We start from the raw sequence: 19,988 nt of genomic DNA on the forward strand, positions 1-19,988 counted from the left end.
TTTTGAGTCCCGTTAAGCCTCCTCCAGTATGACCTAAGCAGTAGGCAAAGTTGCTATTACCTAATGGTCAAGACCCATGGAGTCATGGACCATGTTGGATTGGGTGATCTAGTCTCTATTTTGCCTTGGTTTGTGGGGAACCTTGATTTTCTGTGTGAGATCACAGGCACAGGCCATTTGCAGGACTGTCCTCTCCTCTGATAACACATGCATGGTATTGGTATGTATGGTCATGGAGTTGGAGTGGATAGGAGGAGAGTTGTTGAGGGAGGCAAAGCAATCAGTCCTACAGTACAATTTTTAGAGAGAAGGGAAGGGGAAGGAGGGACAAGGACATGCATGAGCTTGCTGCTTTGCCTGCCTCTCTTGCTTGTCATTGGCAGTTTGGCATTGCCAATTGCCATGATGGCCGGGCTGGGGGCAAATGAGCAGTCCTTTTACTCATAGCACAGGCCGTGCCATTTGATGTATGCCCCTCATCTGGGATCTCATCTGGGGTGAACTTTGCCATCCCCATCGACACTGTGGTACAGTCAGTACCAAGCCTAATAGTATAACGGGACCTCTGTGAGCAACAGGTTTAACTTTGCTGTACATTAATCCACTGCCTACACTCTACTACCTACACTCTACTGTCTACTGCCTACACTCTATAGCTTGATGCAAATTTTTGATTTGTGAAAGTTTTTTGAGATGGCTAGCTACTACTTATCCCCTTACTGGTACTCTACTGCTTGATGCAAAATGGTACTTGTATTACCTATTTCTCTCTACCACTGTTGTCTTACTACTGCTTGCTGCTACTCTGAATTCAACTGAACTGCTATACTACACTTGGTGAATTTTGAACTGCTATACTACTGATCTATGATGCTTTTGGTGAACCGTAGCATTTGAATTCAATTCTTTTTGCTGCCTATGATGCTAAAGAAATTTATGACAAAATTCTAAGCATATGCCACTGCCTATGATGCACCTTTGCCTTTAAACTAATTCTGAGCTAAATTTGTGAGAATTTTGAGATGAATTGGTCACTCTACTGCAATTTGCCAAATTTGATATAATTTGTGAGAATTTTGAGATGAATTGGTCACTCCCTCCTATACTACTAGTATACTACTACTACTGCCCTACCTCTACTCCCTCCTATACTACTACTAGTATACTACTACTACTGCCTACTACTTTCTAGTAGCATACTACTACTAGTATACTACTACTACTGCCTACTACTACTCCCTCCTCCTCTACTCCCTCCTATAATACTAGTATACTACTACTACTGCCTACTACTACTCCCTCCTCCTCTACTCCTCTACTCCCTCCTATACTACTAGTATACTACTACTACTGCCTACCTCTACTCCCTCCTATACTACTACTAGTATACTACTACTAGTATACTACTACTACTGCCTACTACTTTCTAGTAGTATACTACTACTAGTATACTACTACTACTCCCTCCTCCTCTACTCCCTCCTATACTACTAGTATACTACTACTACTGCCTACTACTACTCCCTCCTCCTCTACTCCTCTACTCCCTCCTATACTACTATTCTACTACTGCTGCTCCTGTTTTTGATTTGTGAAAGGTTTTTGTTTAATGGGGCTGGTTCCTTTTTGGCATATGCAATGATGAACTTTTAAACTTATTGTTGAGGCAGTGGCATATGCAATGATGTGAACCCTTTTATGCTGAGGCAGCGGCGATGATGATCGAGTGCCCCCGCTAAACTAGGATGGCTTGTATACCAGATACAAGCAACCAGTTTAAAAGCGATGTGATGACAATGGGGCAAATCTAAGCCAACTACTACTACTTTACTACTCTAGTACTACTCTACTTTACTACTCTAGTACTACTCTACTTTACTACTCTATAACTGTGTCTATACAACTGAAAATATGTATTCATTGTAGCTTTCCAATGGTGGAGGAACCGATAAGCGAATGGCGCGACCCTACCCCTAGTGCATCATCATCAACTAGCCTCAGAGCCAAGTGTCCAGTGACCCTGAGGCCAACAAAGAAACAGTCGTACAGAGGACGAAGATGATCCGACCTACCAACCGAGGGACGACGAAGTTGAAAGTGCGCGGTCTCCAAACCCTGAAATAGATGCCGGTGGTGCCTCGAGAATTGAATTTCGAGGAGGAACAAGTTAGGTGACAAAGAACCCCCCTGCTCCATCTCCAACCACTTCAGGCAAGTCAAGTGGTCAGAGGACAAAGCTGAGAAGGGGGGAACACAGGGAGGCACCGGAGGGAAATCCATGGTGAAGTCCATGTGATCCATGAGGTGGGACCAGAGGGAAACCCATTGTCGCCACCCACAGGTCCTTGCCAAGTTCAGCAACCAGGTGGCATGTATAGTCAAGGACAAGGTGGAGATCACTTGGGAGGAGTGGAACAATGTCCTGGTCGACTATAAGACACATATCTAGGGTGAGGTGATGAGGAGCTTCCATTATCCCGAGGACGCCGATCTGAACAAGTGTAGGGAGTGGGTCATGCACGTGGCAGGAAGAGCCTTTAGAAACTTCAAGTCCATGCTGACCAGGTACTACCTGAAGCTAGGCAAGTCACCCTGTGTCAAATACACTATGGTGAAGGAACATCACTGGGAAGAGTTCTGCAAACAAAGAACAACAGAAGAAGCAAAGGCAAAGAGCGCCAAGTTCAGTGCACTCACGAAGAAGAACCTACACCCCCACCACTTGGGCATGACTGGGTTTGCTGGTAAGAGGCCCTAGTGGCGTGAGGAAGAAAGGGCTAGAGCTGCCGTCGGGCTTCCCGATCCATACGACAGTGTAGACTTGAGGGCTAAGGACTTCATCTATGCCCGCAAGCCGAAGAAGCTCAAGGAGGGCGCGAGCAAGTTCAATGAGCCCAAGTTCGAGGAGGTGGAGAGGGCTCTCATCGAGGCCGCTAAATCCAAGGACAGCTTTGAGGTTCGCAGGGGCTAGGACTTGCTGACTCTGGCGCTGGGAACCCCCGAGCACCGTGGCCGCGTCCATGGCATGTCATCGAAGATGAGCTGGAACTCAGTGGAGTCATGGCAATCCGACGCTGCCACATATCGGTCAAGGCAGAGGTACAAGGAGGGCATCTTTCAGAAGGGCTACGATCAAGGCGTGGCCGAAATGAACAGTCGGTCCATAAAGAAGCCTTCACGAGCAATGACCCAGATATGGTGTCGATGAGGTCACAGATGCTTCGCCAGGCTGGCGTGGCCGTGCCTCAAGTTCCACAAGGGCAGACACAAGGGCAGCCACTGCCGATGATCGAGGATCGCCCAAGGCACCCTGTCGACGACATCCGACAACCCATGCATGTCCACCTCAACATCCCGTTTGGCAGGGCGAAAAAGTTGACCGTGGGTGAGGGTTACATGCATACCAAAGAAGATATCAAAGATTTCAACCAAGACCTAGATCCCTACCAACTATGCTTGCCATGATACTTACATGGTATGCGACCCAATACGAAGAATTTGAAATGGAATATCCAACTGCACAAGGGGTAACGATCCTTGGAGCTGCCATTAGTTCCAAAGTCCTGTGGAACAAGGATGACATAGAGATCATTCTCTTGACTGCCGACTTCTACGCCGATGGCGACACCAGCATCACAACCATCTATTGCTGGATCTTGTCCCCCCGATGATCCGGATCACGGCGATGGCAATGATGAAGGCAATGGCGGGGATGGACAAGGGAAGGAAGTCACCCCGAGGCACAAGCCCTCACCCTCGTTCTCCTCCTCCAACAACAAGTCCACCTCCACCTCTCGATAGTACGTCTAAGGGCACAAGCAAAGGACCGGGAGGCACGGAGGAATCGGGGGCAAAGACACCGCCTGCTGCCATTGCGAGCACAAGCCACTGTCCTCCACCGCTGACGAAGACTAAAGGCGACCAAGGGCATCTCACATACTCACTTGAGTTCGAAAGGTATGGTAGCGGCGAGCATAATTTGCTAATAACTTTTCTTTGCCATAATATGGTACTAACATTTCTATCCCAGGCCGAGATCACCTTTCCATCTATTTCCTGAATCGGATGACTGCCCCGGCCATTACGAGCATGGGAAGTTCATGATAACCAAGGCCCAGCTCGTCGACGAGGAAAGGTGGGAGACAAGGAGGTTTCATCTCTGGTACATGGAAGCGGACAAAAGCTGGCCTGCATGGTTTTCTAGTCAAGGTTGTGGCAGGAGTACTTCCACTTGCTCCGGCAACGATGTTGAACTCCCCGTGGACTTCCACGACATGTACAGACTACTACGGGAACAAGACCTTGACATCGCCCAAGTCACCTTGTTCTCTATGTAAGTGATGAATTGCGAGTTTCACATATCACCTGCCTTTGAATCGGTCAAGACTACTTATATATGCCACGATGGCTTGTCCTTGCAGGTTGATGGCCTATATATCCAAGGAACTAAAACTTGATGTTATCTATCTATCTCCAATGCATATTGCTCAAAGAGTCATCATTGGTTACCACCTAGATGACAATCATCCAACCATGAAAGACTTGACCAAGCGACAGAGAGAGGCGCACAGGAAGAAACTGATGGACAATGAGAAGTTGAACATTTCAAGGTACATACTAGGAGCAATGAAGAAGATCAGGAGAAATGGGTGTATCAGTAGCTGCCTACCACTTTGGGTAAGTCGAAGACATGCCTGTAGAGATAAGTGGGTAGCTAGCTAGTATTATTATTTCTCAGTCGTAACCTGTATTTTGTTTCAATGGCGCAGCCAAGGCCTCGAGGGTCACTGGGTTGCATTTATCATCTACCCTCAGGATGGCAGGGCCTGCGTATTTGATTCGTTGAGAATGCCAAACTTAAAAGGGTACAAGGCCTTTGAAGATTGCCTCAGAGTGTAAGTGACCTGAACTGTCTTCTCATATGCGTTCTAATACCCTGCCTAATACTAGTACATTTCGTATAGCGCTTATAAGGAGTACAGTGAAGGATGCCTGAATGCTATGATCGAAGAACAGAGAATTTTAAGGCTAAGCATAAGAACCGCATCAAAATCAGATGCAACTTTCCGGTAAGTATTTGAAAGGTTTAATTGTGCTTTCTGTTCATAAGCTGTTCTAATACCTGTATTCTAATGCTTGTGTATCGATCATGCAGTGTGCCAAACAACCGGTAGGATCATAAACATGTGGCTTCTACGTCTATGAGTACCTGAGGGAGTGCAAGCAGTACAGCAGTAGTTGGAGGGTGCTCAAGAATGGATTGAACTGGTGGAGAGACGTGCAGAGCACCCAACACTCCTTCAAGCAGACAAAGGCGGACATATATAAGTTTGTCTTAGACAAATGCGTGCTCGAAGGGAGCACGTTCTTCAATGAGAACAGCCAGCTAGCGATTTTACCGGAGTATGAGAGACTGAGGAAATGGCCCACGATGATGAGTCCGCAGGATTACTCCTTAGGGCATGTATAACGACTTTAATATGTAAATGTAATGAATTAACAATGACAAGAATGACTAAGTGAATGTATATATATGTATATTATCTCATGTATAATGCCTGCATACTTTTTAAGTTTAATCTGTGAAATCTGGATGTGATTTGAATTTGAATTTGAATTTGAATTTGAATTTGAATTTGAATTTATATGCCTGCTGTATTTTTTTAATTCAGGAAATAATTTACCGAGGCGGGCAAATAATAATGCCCGCCACGGCTAACGAACATAACCGCGGCGGGCCACTGAAAGGTGTCCGCCACGTGGTAAAATAATTTACCACGGCGGGCGGTGCAACGTGACCGCCGTGGTAAAAGTATATTTACCGCGGCGGGCACGTTACACCGTCCGCCGCGGTAAATCGGTTAACCGCGGCGGGCAAAGCTGCCCGCCGCTGGTTAAGCCACGATTTACTATGACCTCTAGGCCGCGGCGGACGGCTTTGCCGGCCGCGGAAAATCAAAAACGCTCGTCTCCAGTAAAGTTTGTGTAGTAGTGACTCGAAATTTACTGCAAACTTTGTATGTTAGTTATATATAGGAAATTTATTGGATATAGGCTTCTTTGTTCCAAAGGAACAACACGCATGGGTGAATTTTTCCACAGTGGGCCAAGGTTTTTCTCGTATGCATGTTTAGCACGTTTTGTCGACAGTCCACACTTAGTACATGTACATGCATGTGCTCGTCGCGGTGCTCATGTTTGTTAACGTTTTAAATTCTTCAAAACCTCCGGCAACATTCTCTGGATTCTATCTTTTTGGATCTTTATTAAAAGTTTTAAACCACCGGCATGCCCGCATGCATTTTCGGTTCAAACTCATCTCCAACTCTGACGAAAATTTCTTCGATCTATCCAAGAAGTAATTGATCCACGGCTTTGACTCACCAAATGATTGAAGCTTGTTAGGTCATGGCGGCACGTCTAGAAGAGACCCCATTCTTGCTGTCCGCGAGGTGGAAACGGGATATTTTAGCAGGATAATATATTCAGAGACGACGAACCATCTGTGCTGCTTCCTGCAGGCTGTGCATGACAATTTGAGCTTGTCTATGTCTCCAGATAATGGATACAGCATAGATTGAAATGTTCTTTCTGAAATTTTTTTGAAAGTTTCTTCCCACATGTTACTCATTTTGCTGAAATCTTCAGACTAGTATTCTGTCAATGCAGAGTTGGCATGGACTTATTATGGACCTTTGCTTGCATCGGGCATGAGGTGGCTGACCTTTTCTTTCTTCCATTTACTTTGCCTATACCAAACAACAAAACACGAAAGGGACGCAGATTGGCATCCGATTCAGGGTTTTACGACTTTCAACGAAGGGACTGATAATACATTACAATAACAGAAAAGAAAGTAGTGGTACAAAGATGCGCATGGTACTTTCTTATATATCTATCTAAACCTAAGTGATGAGTTTTGAGAAAGCTACGCATATCAATATCCAATAGGAATATTAGCTTCGGAGATAAACCTACGCGCGCATATCCCTTTTGTAAATCTAATAGAGATCCGTATTAGCTTTCGATTCAATTGATTGATATCACTTAGTATATCTAGCGACCTAAATACTAACTAGTGGGTGATCCTTCCTGGAGCAAAGAGAGCCTGGCATGCCAGCCACCTACCACGACGCCAGCCAGGTGCGCCCCTGCCGTTGCCCAATGCGACCCCCGGCAGGGATCTGGCTATTTCCTGAGGCCTCCACGAGCTCCTGTGGTCAGATCCACCTCCAGCGGCGATAGCTTTGCCTCTTCATTGGCCTAGCCCCAATGCAGATGGGTTGAGCCTCATAGAGCTTTTTTTCTCGAATACGCAAAAGATTTACGTATCATTGTAATTAAGAAGAAGAGTTTAACCATACACACTGACATGTTTCTAATGAGCGTCCTATGAGGTCTTACAGTTGTGACTGGACCATACACACGACACGCTTCTAATGAGCCTCGGAGAGCTTCGTATCTGAAGGTGAAGCCGTAACAAGTTTTGCGCAGCAAGGAAGCACACCAGACGTCCCCATCTCTCAGATCTCACGGTGTTGGCTAGGTCGGCCGGGTGTGTGCAGAGGGAGTTCGCTGCGCGGTCAGCGCCTAGCGGACTGGCACCGGCGTGCCACAACAGTGACCTTCGTGCGGCAGTGGATCACCAAGATGTTTTCGCCGGCTACCCTTCAGTGCTGACGCGAGCTCCAAGAAGCACCGTCGCCGCCCCATCGCTAGGATCTCATGGCTCCCTGCCTCCCGCCTCTGCACCTGTTGCTGGCCACGATGTGAGCAGGGCTGCCTGACGCAGCTTTCGCCAGCCGTGCTCATCATGGTCTTGGCTGCGACCTCGCTTTGCTTGCCAGTCGCCATCTCGTCGAGGTTGCCACCTCCTTGCAGTCTATCAGTCGTCACCCTCGGATTCGCCCCTGCATGCATCGCTGCTGAAGATCCGTCCCTCCTCGCCTTAGACCCACTTCATCAACCGGCCAGGCTGTGATATGTAATATCACCCCAATGTCCTCTTCATCGGTGTCGAACCCCCCTCCGCCAGGGGGTCCAAGCAATGGGGGGTCGTCCTACTGTTGACACATCTTCTCTTCGTGTTGTGCATCCGTCGCCGGTGCCATCCATGGCACAGGAGGAGTGGAGCCTCACCTTCAAAAGATGGGCTCGAGGTAGATGCTACCGTTGTCTCGCCCACGACCATCAAGTTAGCTCCTACCTGGGATTCCTTTCGATGCATCCGCTGTCGTCGTTCTAGGCATAGGGAACGGCATTGCCAATTTCGGCCTCCCCCTGTTGCCCCACAGTTCATGCTCCCCTTCTGCCCAACTTCCCCCTCATTCTTCGCATGCCCAAAGCTAGGCGGATGTTGTGGCAATGTCTTCGTCAAGTTCTTCGCTGCCAGCTTCATCTAACTCTGATCCACAAGGTGGAGTGGATGTTCCATCATGTGCTGCATGTGGTTGTTGTTGTCGCACTGCACATTGTTTCACCCACCCCTGACCCTCTCTCCATGCTTGGGCCTCTAGTGGAGTCACTTCATGCAGACCTGAAAGATTTCTTCATGTCTCGAATTGAGGAGATGGCGTGTCCACTCAAGGCCGAGGCATCTACCATCAGGCTCTGGTTGGCACGGGTGGCAAGCCACCTAGATGGTGTGCAGCCATCTAGCAAGGATCCTTCTACTGTTGACCTCATCGACCTTTTTGGTCCTTGTTCCCCAGTTAAGTTTTCTTTGACTCTACCTTTCTTCACAGCGCTTGCGGCTGACTACATGCCTTCTGGGGACTCCATGCCGCATAATGAGAAGTTGGCTTCCACTACCATAGATGATGTGGGACAGATCGCACAGTCGACCTCTAAGGACTGTGAGCTTCCCATCATCAGTGAGATGACACCAAAGGATTCAGCAGGCCCTAGGTTGCATGTCCAAACTCCTAGGGTTCCATCATCTGCAGCGGACGTGGCATTGACACCTTCAGTCAATAAGCGGCTAGGCAAACTTCTCACCTCACTATGGGAGCAACACCTTCAGTCACTGGTGCCTTCTAATTGTGTGCAGCACATGGCGGACCCACAAGACCTTCCCATGGAGTGAATGATAATGCAATTTGATACCTCTATTGATGAGACTGTTTCAATGGAAGATGCTTATGAGAAATTCTACCGAGATCAAGGAGAGAGAGCCTCAGTCATCAAATGACCTTATGGGGGGTATGACCCCGGATACCCACGGCAGGTCACATGGGCTATGCCTCCAGGGGAGGTCCAGCCCGCAAGAAGGAGCCTTGCGGGGCACGATTCTGTTCGGCGACCCCCGCAAGGCACGGAGAGGATATCCTAAAGATGTTACGAGATCTGATAGGATATATACGATCCCATGTTTCTTGTAATCTGTTATTACTTTCCGGTTATCTCTCATATCTAACCGACTTGTAACCTTGCCCCCCAGACCATATAAGGCGGGCAGGGACCCCCTACGAATTCACGGCAAATCATACGATAGCTAATGCAAACCAACAGACCACAGGAGTAAGGTATTACGTCGTACCGACGGCCTGAACCTGTATAACTCGTGTGTCTCTGTTGCCTTCTTGTTCTCGATTACACGCTCCTCTACCGATCAATCTACCATCGCGGGGTGCCCCTTGGTGGACTGCCGATGATATTCCGTCGACAGTTGGCGCGCCAGGTAGGGGTGTGCGTGTTGTTTCCTTGTCGAACAAGATGGTTTTTTCCTGCAGGCTCTTCGTCCCTCCCGCAGCCCGGCCAGATCTTCACGGTCGGATCCATCACGTGGGTCATCAACACCGACGGAGTTGGAGAGCTTCTCGAGCCGATGCAGATCGGCTCTGCACCGACCACCCTCGCATCTGCAACTATAGATCCAATCTCGGAACCACTTCCGAGGTCGGCTCCATCAGCCACCCACCGCTCGCTTCCTTGCTACCAGAGGAGGCATGTCAACAACGACGATCTGATCGAATCTATCGATCAGGTCGGCCTGAAACTCGCCGATTGCCTCTCCATTGCTGAGTCGGCTCTGGACACCCTTGTTCAGCACCGAGCACCCTCCGATCCCGATCTGTCAACGTTCAATGCTCGGCAGACTCCAGGGCCCGCCGCCCTGCCTTTCGGGCTCGCCAACACCGCAACTACATATCAGGACGCCCTGAGGGGCAAGTTCACCGACCAGCTCGCCGACCAATTTCCACCAACCGTCAACATGCTGCACGCCGGCCGGGATCTCGGAGCATCTCTCCAAACTATCCTCGAGGAAAATCCGGACTCCGAATCTCAAGGATCCACCGAGCCCCTCACCGAGACCTTCACCAAACAACCTCCTCTCCTGCCTTTCCAGGGGTGGCGCAATTTTCAACGTCAATATCGACAGCCCCCCCCTCGGAACGGCGAAACAGACGAGGAACGCGCTGCCCGTGAAAACAGGAACGCCAACCGCGTGCAACGGCGTGATAACAAACGCGCCATCGCGATGGCCGAGGCCGCTCGTGATAACCAGTTCGATTCACAAGGAAGGCCCCTTCATCGCAACCTCAACAAAGAATTCCTCCACATTGACAGCCATGACGTTTTCAAGACTCCGAGCGCTAATTTGGTCATGGCCGCCAACGAACTCGCTCACCTCCCACAGACGCCCGAGCTCGCCAAGGTCGCCGCTATGCTTAAAGCGGCACACTGTCAAGTTAACGAGATCCGAGAAGTTTAGAGACCTTCGTGCTCCACAAGCGTGATCCGACGATCTGTTGATCCTAGATCCAATCGCCACCCCAGTCAAAGCCGCTTCGCCGACCAGTCACCACCTCCCCAGGGGGGAGTTGGCGGCCACCGCACCTGAGCATCATCGCCAGCACGACCAAGAGGTCGAACAGGACACCTGAGTGCACCTCAGCAATCTTCGGGACGCACGATGGCATATCGACCAACGACATTTCGGGCACCATGAAGATGAAGTACTGACGTCGCCAGGAGTATGAGCAGGAATACGGCAACCCGGACTCAGCTCTGGAGCCGATCGTCGCCGGCAACACTGCCGATGCTGGTCCCGGCAGCCTGGAAGGGCCCCCTGCGTTCACTAGGGCACTCTGAACACTCTAGTGGCCCCGTGGTTTCAAAATCACTGGAGTCGAGCCCTATGAAGGAAGAATGAACCCAACTCAATGGCTGCAGGCTTACGCCACTGCCGTCCGCGCCACCGGCGGAGACACCAACGTCATGGCAAACTATCTCCCTATCATGCTCACGCTAGCCGCCATGAGCTGGTTCACAAGCCTCGCCCCGGACTCCATCGGCTCTTGGGAAGATCTGAAGAGAGTCTTCACCGACAACTATATGGCCACATGCAGGCGGCTGGGCACCAAGCACTGATCTCAACCGCATCAACCAAAAGCCATCCGAACTACTCCGCAGCTACATCAGACTGCTTCTCCGAGATGAGGAATTCTATTCCCAACATCACGGAGGCCGAAGTCATCACCGCCTTCGTCCGAGGACTTCATCACCGAGAACTCCGTTCTAAGTTCAATAGAAAGCCACCCACCTGGCATCGGCAAGATGATCACAACCACCAATCAGTACGCCGACGCCGAGGAAGCAGAGGTGCGTTTTAACGAAGACACGGGCACTAATCGCCCGTCTCGCCGCCACGACGACCGCAACGACGACCGACAGCACAACGTTCACCGCCACGACGACCGCAATGACAATCGATAGTACAACGATCGCCGCTACGACGACCATAGTTTCCACCAGGACAGCGGACGTGATCGGCCAGATGGATTCAAACCTGGTCAGAATCGCCGCCGCCTGACCAGATCACTTTGTCGCCAACATCAATGAGCCACGCGCAAAGCGTAACTACGACGAGCAGTACAAGAAGATCCTAGACGGTCCGTGCCCCCTGCACAAGAACTCCAAACACAAGATGAAAGATTGCCTTGGTTTGGCTAAGGAATTCCAGGAGAAAAAGTACAACTGACGACAATGGTGGGAACGGAGGACGCCGACCACCAGGGGATAATAATAACGCCTTCCAGGACCACGACAAGGTGGTCGCCACCATCTTCGGGGGTCTCGCCTCCAACGAAAGCAGAAGGGAACGGAAGCTCGCCGCCCGACGAGTGCTCGCCATAGCTTCAGAAGAAACTACCGCCAACCCCAGCTATCGCCCGTGGTCCGAAATCTCCATCACCTTCAGCAGGGCCGACCAGTGGGCAGACATACCCTACATAGGGCATTTTCCCCTCGTCCTTGACACGACTGTTCAGAAGGTGCTCTTCAGGAAAGTCCTCGTCGACGGTGGGAGCGCTTTGAATCTACTCTTCGCCGGGGCCCTAAGGGAGCTCGGACTTAGGACAACAGACCTCACGCCTTCAGACTCCTCCTTTTGGGGTGTGGTGCCCGGCAGGGCATCCTAGACCACTGGGGGAAATTACCCTACCAGTACAGTTTGGCACGGCAACCAACTACAGAGTGGAGCATATCAACTTTTATGTCGCCGACTTTGACACCGCCTACCACGCCATACTAGGGCGCCCGGCTCTGACCAAGTTCATGGCCGTTCCACACTATGCATATCTGGTGTTGAAGATGCCTTCGCCTGCTGGAGTCCTATCTCTGCGGGCCAACCTCTCCGTCGCCTACTGCCTGCGAGATGGAAAGTCTCGCCCTCGCCGAAGCCACCGACCTCTCCATCTAGATGGCCAGCGTGGTCGCCGAAGCCAAGACCACATCTGCTGACGACATGGAGATCCCAGAGCCTCCCCGGGCCTCCGCCAAGTCCAAGGAAGTCAAGGAGATCGGCCTCAGCCTCGACGACCCTTCCAAGATGGTGAAAATTGGGGCTCACCTTGACCCCAAATAGGAAAGCACGCTCGTCTCCTTCCTACGTGCCAACGCCGATGTGTTTGCTTGGAAACCTGCAGACATGCCGGGGGTACCACGGGAGAAGATCGAGCACTCCTTGAATGTCTCGCCGACCGCTAAGCCGATCAAGCAGAAACTTCGACGATTCGCGCCGGACAAAAAGGAGGCAATTAGGGTAGAAATAAAACGGCTTTTAGCTAGCCGGATTTATAAAAGAAGTGTATCATCCAGATTGGCTAGCTAATCCTGTTCTTGTTAAGAAAAAGAATAAAGAATGGAGAATGTGTGTTGATTATACTGATCTTCACAAACACTGCCCTAAAGACCCCTTCGGCTTACCTCGGATAGATGAGGTTGTCGACTCCACCGCTGGCTGCGAGTTGCTCTCCTTTCTCGACTATTACTCAGGCTACCATCAGATCTCCCTCAAGGAGGAAGACTAGGTTAAAACATCAGTTCATCACGCCTTTCGGTGCATATTGTTACACCACTATGTCCTTCGGACTAAAGAACGCCGGCGTGACCTACCAAAGGGCTATTCAGACGTGCCTCGACCAACTAGATCGGCCGCAACAGTCGAAGCCTACATCGACGAATGTGGTCAGTCAAGACTAGAACCGCCGACAATCTTATCTCCAACCTTGAAGAAACTTTCTCCAACCTAAGCAAATACCGATGGAAGCTGAACCCTTCAAAGTGCATCTTTGGAGTTCCATCCGGTATCCTGCTCGGCTACATCGTCAGCGCTCGGGGCATCGAACCAAACCCCGACAAAGTCTCCACCATCACCAACATGAAACGGCCGATGTGTGTCAAGGATATACAGAAGCTCACAGGCTGCATGGCTGCGTTAAGCCGATTTATCTCGCGCCTCGGTGAAAAAGGGCTGCCATTCTTCAAGCTCCTCAAGGCCTCCGAGCACTTTTCTTGGTCGGAGGAGGTAGACATAGCTTTTGAGCAGCTCAAATTGTTTTTAACAAAACCTCCAATCATGACAGCGCCACGACCAGATGAAACTCTGCTGGTTTACATCGCCGCCACTTCTCGAGTTGTCAGTATGGCTATTGTCGTCGAACGATGAGGAAACTAGGACACGCCTACAAGGTACAGCGTCCGGTCTATTTCATCAGCGAGGTACTTAATGAGCCCAAAACTCGTTATCCTCAGGTGCAAAAGCTGTTATATGCAATTTTAATCACCTCACGCAAGCTCCGACATTACTTCGAATACTACAAGATCGCTGTGGTCACCGAGTTCCCTCTGGGAGACATTCTCCGAAATAAAGAGGCCAACGGTCGTATCATCAAGTGGGCTATTGAGCTCGACACCTACTCCATCGACTTCAGAAGTAGGCCGACCGTAAAGTCGCAGGCGCTAGCCGATTTCATCGCTGAGTGGACCTGAAATCTAAGAACCCATCGCCACCACTTGCCCCGAGCACTCGGTGATGTACTTCGACGGCGCCCTTAATATTAATGGGGCCGGTGCGGGCATTTTGTTCATCACACCGACTGAAGGATAAACTCCGATACGTTCTTCGCATACATTTCCCGGTCTCTAACAACGCCGCGGAATACGAAGCATGTCTCCACGGCCTCCGTATAGCCGTTGAGCTCGGCGTCAAATGCCTTATGGTATACGGGGATTCCGCGCTAGTTATCAATCAACTCAATAAAGATTGGTCCTGTTCCAGTGAGAAGATGGACGCTTACTGCGCCAAAATCAGGAAGCTTGAAGGAAAATTCTACGGCATTGAGTATCACCACGTGGTACGGGATCAAAACCAAATCGCCGACCAACTATCGAAGATAGGATCTTCTCATACCATGGCCCTGGCTGGGATCTTCGTTCAGGACCTCTTGACACCATCAATTAAGGAAGACACGGAAGTTGTAGAAGTACCCCCTGCCGAGCAGTTGGTGCTCACGATACCTTCGCAGATCGCCGATTGGAGGGAACAATTCATCAAGTACCTCTCCAACGGCGAAGTACCCGCCGACAAAATCAAAACCGAACGACTAATTCGCCGAAGTAAGCACTACGTGTTGGTGGACGGTATCCTGATGAGGAAAAGTGCTAAGGAAGGGATACTGTAGAAATGCATCATCCAAGACGACGGTGTGAAGCTACTTTTTGAAATTCACTCCGGCTCCTGTGGCAATCATGCGGCTTTGAGAACACTGGTCGGCAAAGCTTTCCGAGCAGGTTTCTACTAGGCCCACGGCCATTACCGATGCAGAAGATCTCGTCCGATGATGTGAGGGATGTCAATTTTTCGCCAAGCAAATACATGTGCCGGCACAAGAATTACAAACCATTCCATCTTCCTGGCCATTCGCATGCTGGGGACTGGATATGATCGGGCCTTTCAAACCTACGCCAGGAGGTTTTTGGTATGTGTACGTCGCCATCGATAAGTTCTCCAAGTGGATCGAGTACAAACCACTCATCGCAGCTACTGCTAAGAAAGCAGTCGAGCTCTTTGAAGACATCGTACACAGATTCGGTCTCCCGAACAGCATCATCACCGACCTTGGGACAACTTTTACCGGCCATCATTTTTGGGACTTCTGCGAGGACAGGTGCATCTCTGTTAAATACGTTTCCATTGCTCATCCTAGAGCTAACGGTCAGGTCGAGCGAGCTAACGGTATGATCCTCGACTGCCCTCAAGAAAAGGCTCTATCAGAAAGAAGAAAAGCACCCGGGGAGGTGGCTCAAAGAACTACCAGCTGTGGTCTGGGGACTGCGCACTCAAGCTAGTCGCTAGTACCGGCGTATCTCCATATTTTATGGTCTACTGGCTCAGAGGCCATACTTCCAGCGGATATTGCATTCCGAGCACCCAGAGTAGAAAACTATGATGAAGACCAAGCCACAGCTGTTCGGACAGAGGACATTGATCGGGCCGAGGAAGAACGTCTGATTACTTGCATTCGCACAACCAAATACCTCGAAGGTCTGCGGAGGTATTACAACCGTAACAGTCAAAGGTCGTTCGTTCGCGATCGGCGACCTCGTCTTGCGTCAGAAACAAAAAACCGAAGGGCTTCACAAGCTGTCTTCACCATGGGAGGGCCCTTACATCGTAAAAGGTGTTACTCGACCAGGGTCTTATCGTTTATGCGACCTAGATGGACTCGATGTTCCCAACTCCTGGCACATAGAGCATCTTATACGTTTCTTCCCCTGAAATAACATAGATATGTATTCTTTACTTTAATATTAATAAAGTTCTGGTCTCCATAATTTCTCTACATTTTTTCCTCATCATAAGCTTCAACTACCGTTAGCAAAATGTAAGCCACACCGCGATGGCCTCCAATACTGCTCGACTAATACCTCCAAATCACCGAGCACGATTCCTCCAAATCGCCGAGCACGATTCCTCCAAATCGCCGAGCACGATTTCTCCAAATCGCCGAGCACGATTCCTCCAAATCGCCGAGCACGATTTCTCCAAATCACCGAGCACGATTCCTCCAAATCACCGAGCACGATTCCTCCAAATCGCCGAGCATGATTTCTCCAAATCACCGAGCACGATTCCTCCAAATCGCCGAGCACGATTCCTCCAAATCGCCGAGCATGATTTCCCAAATCGCTGAGCACGATTCCTCCAAATCGCCGAGCACGATTCCTCCAAATCGCTGAGCACGATTTCTCCAATTCGCCGAACAAGTTAACTCCCGATCGCCAAATACGACATCTCCAATTCGCCGAACACATTAACTCCAAATCACCGAACACGATTTTTTCCAAAAATCACCTACTATGCTTCCTCCGGGACGCGTAGGTTTTCCTACAAAAACAACGACGGTGTTGCACTTTCAATTTTCGCAACATAGCCCGCCGATCGTCAAACAGCACACCTTTTTTCCTTCTGTTTTCTATGGAAACGACCCAGTCCTCGACTACATCCTACACGTGCCTAGGGGCTCCGCCCTCTGCGTTACGGTTGGTCGGCTGCGGTTCCTTGGCCATGCCTGTTCGTCCTACACGTGTCAGCGCCTCCACGCTCAACGTTATGGACCATGGGCTAGTCAAGGCCTAGATTTCAGTTATGAACTAACCGCTCAGGACGCCGCTTTAGCCATTTCTCTCGCCACGTTATTCACGTTGGCTGCTGGGCAGAACGTTTTTTCAGCAATAGCAATTCTGGAGGGCAACAAGGCTCTAACACCCCACCAAACGTACCATGAGCTCAGTGCTCGGCATGTTGGCCGGCAGGACACGGTCTTATGACAACGCCTATTTCTCCAACATACGCATGGGCTCCGCAGTTATGCGTTACGGATCATGACCTAACTAAGGCATTTAGTTCAGTGAAAACTAAAAGATCGAACACAGCTTATATTGGGAAAAAGAGCATCGGGTCCATAATACACAGATTCTTCTTAGCTAGATAAATCATGTAATACAGGAGGTAATATCCGAGCGGTTCTTTAAGCTTCGCCAGCAGCTTCGGTTTTGCCAAACAAGTCTATATCGCCGACAAGCACTTTCGCCACATCCTCAACGTCATCCTCCAGCTGCTGGGTCTGCGTGTCGCTCAGCCCATCGGCAAACCCACCACCTATCGACTAGATGTCGACGGACGGATAATGGGACCGAACCACCGCAAGGGCATGAGTAGCGGCAGGTCAAAACAGGCGTCGCGGTTGAATGTTTTTGAAGTTTTCCCACGCTGCCTTGCATCTCTAAACTGATGGTGTCTGGCCCTTGCTGCCTACCATCAGGACGGGGCGCCGGTTCAACGTCGACGCAGTCCAGCACTGGTTTTATTATGGCAGTTATAGTGTTGAAGTTGTCCTTCTAGACTTTGGCCTCTTGCACCAGCACATCGAACTGTGCCTTGGTTTTATGTCGATAATCTGCAAGAATTACAATGGTTCGTCACTGGCAAAAAAGAATTACGGCGTCACTTCCGATCAGGGGAAGCCTACCTTTCAATTCTTCGGCCAGTTTGTCGGCTCGATCCTGACTCCTTCGTTTTCTCTTGTCGGATTTGTTCGACGGTCTGGCGAAGCCGGTTGAGTTCCGCATCTTGCTCTGCCAGCACAAAAGATAAGACACAAAAAAAAATACTGGCCACTTACTGCGAAGCACATTATGTGAAAAAGAATACCCGATTTCAGCTTGGATGCATCTTCCAACTGCTGGCACTTCCGGTCGAGCTGTTCAGTTTTACTATCGAGTTCTACGTTTTTCTTGCTCAACTACTCGGACATCTTCTTAAGTTCCTCGGATGCAATTGCCAGCTCCTCGGATGTCTTCTTCAGTTGCTCAGACGACGCCGTTAGTCGCTCGGACAGAACCCCATTTTGATGTTCAAGGTCCCGCGAATTCAACTCCACAAGGTCCCGCTCCCGCTGGGCCCTCTGAATACTTTTTTCCGAAAGACTTAAAGCCTCCCGGAGTATCTTATTTTCCTCGGCGAGGGGCTCCATCCTCTTTATCAGTTGGTGCCGTTGTTTAGCTGTCCGAGCTATCCCCTGCGGATTAATAGTGCAAAAGATAAACCTTGATCTTCTGACAACATTTATCGGTGTTATTGGCGTGGCACTCACCTCGATTTGAGTCATAACTCCGGCGACGGCGGATTTCAACCTCTTTATCTCTCTGGTGGTGTTTTCTTCTTCGACGACTACCACCTCTTCCCCGCGCTTCCGGAGAATCTGGACGGACTGGGGCTCAGGCGCGGCGCGCTCAATCTCCACAACCTCGTCCTCCTCCATCATCGCTTGAGGCACCTTCGGGGGGCTCCGTGGTCAGGACCGCCGCTCCGACCACTCCTGGCACCCCTGCGGGTGACGATGTTTGCTCCTCAGCAGTTGACGGGGTGGCGTCTGTAACCTTCGGCGCATCAACAGCAGCCGCAGTTTTCGTTTCCATGGTAACGACCTTTTCGGTCGTAGCCACGGTTGCGGTCGTCGATGAGCCCATCATGTGCGCCAACGATTCACCATCGCTAGGTCTGCTGGGAGCCGCGGCTGGCTCGTCCTCTGTTCGCCGAACACTCGGGGACTCCTGGATGGGGGCAGTCATCATTCTTTCTTCTGAGGTCACGGGCCTCGGCGTCACACTGTGTCATATCGGCATTTCAGTGACAAGGTGAAATCAAAGAACAATATAATTACTCCAAGGCAAATATACTCACGGTTTGGTCTTCCGATTGATTTTCTTGAATCGGCGATGCCTGCCTGACCCCCCAGGCGTGGCTGCTTGATCGACCTTGTGGGAGGACTCCCGCGCCTCCACAGCGGGCTGCTGCTCTTCTTGGTGCTCGGAGGCCCCACCTTCCGTGTGTTGTTCGGGGGCTTCGGTACTTTGCATCGTCGGGGCGTCCGCCGTTGCCTGACCATAACTTTCCCCTGCTCGATGCTTGGGAGCGACACTATCCACTAGCACCTCCGTCGTGCTCGGCGGAAGTGCTGACTGGTCTTCGTTATCGTCCGATGACTCCCGCACAGCAGTTTGTGGTGGCCGAACTGCTCGGTCCTCTCCAAGAGAGATGCCTCCTGGTTTGGGTGCATGAGAGCTGGCGGTTTTTCTCCTTTTTTGGGCCGGTTCGTCTACTACCGGTCTCTTCCCGCGGACCTTCTCTGACACTAGGGATGGACTATCCGACGAGGAGCTCGGCTCACCTTCTTCATGCTGCAGTGGCCGCCGAGGATCTACTCCTTTTGGCCAATCAGGCTCTCGGCATGTTTGAAAAGTATATTGCCCTATCCTGCGAATGAATCTTTTCATAAGTGAGTCAGTCCTATGCTCGGCAATTATTGCGTGATAGACGCGAAGCGAAATGGTTACCTGAGGAGGCGGGTTGGTGCAGTTGAAAGCCTTCGTCCCTTTAGGCTAGCTGAACGAGACATTCAAAGAAAATAGATCCATGGCACGGTCCATCACTTCTTTCTTTGATAGGCGATCCGTGCTTTCACGGGTACCGTCGTTGTCACCTTTAAAGTCGAACGCCGGGTGGGCCCTCTCTTTGCAGGGTTGGATGCGCCGAACTATGAAACTAGCTGCAACCAGTTCACCCCTAAGCTCCAAGCCTTTACTCAATTCCAGAAGTTCCATTACCTGCTCCATTTCAGCATTGTTGGGTCTCTCCGACC

At 50.4% G+C, this 19,988-nt stretch overlaps 1 pseudogene; it reads left to right on the plus strand.

The window, feature by feature from the left end:
• LOC136474811 (putative laccase-9) overlaps positions 1–19,988 on the plus strand; it is a 136,743-nt pseudogene that overhangs the window by 71,967 nt on the left and 44,788 nt on the right.

The sequence above is a fragment of the Miscanthus floridulus genome, chromosome 8, assembly GCF_019320115.1.
Source record: "Miscanthus floridulus cultivar M001 chromosome 8, ASM1932011v1, whole genome shotgun sequence".
Taxonomy (NCBI): domain Eukaryota; kingdom Viridiplantae; phylum Streptophyta; class Magnoliopsida; order Poales; family Poaceae; genus Miscanthus; species Miscanthus floridulus.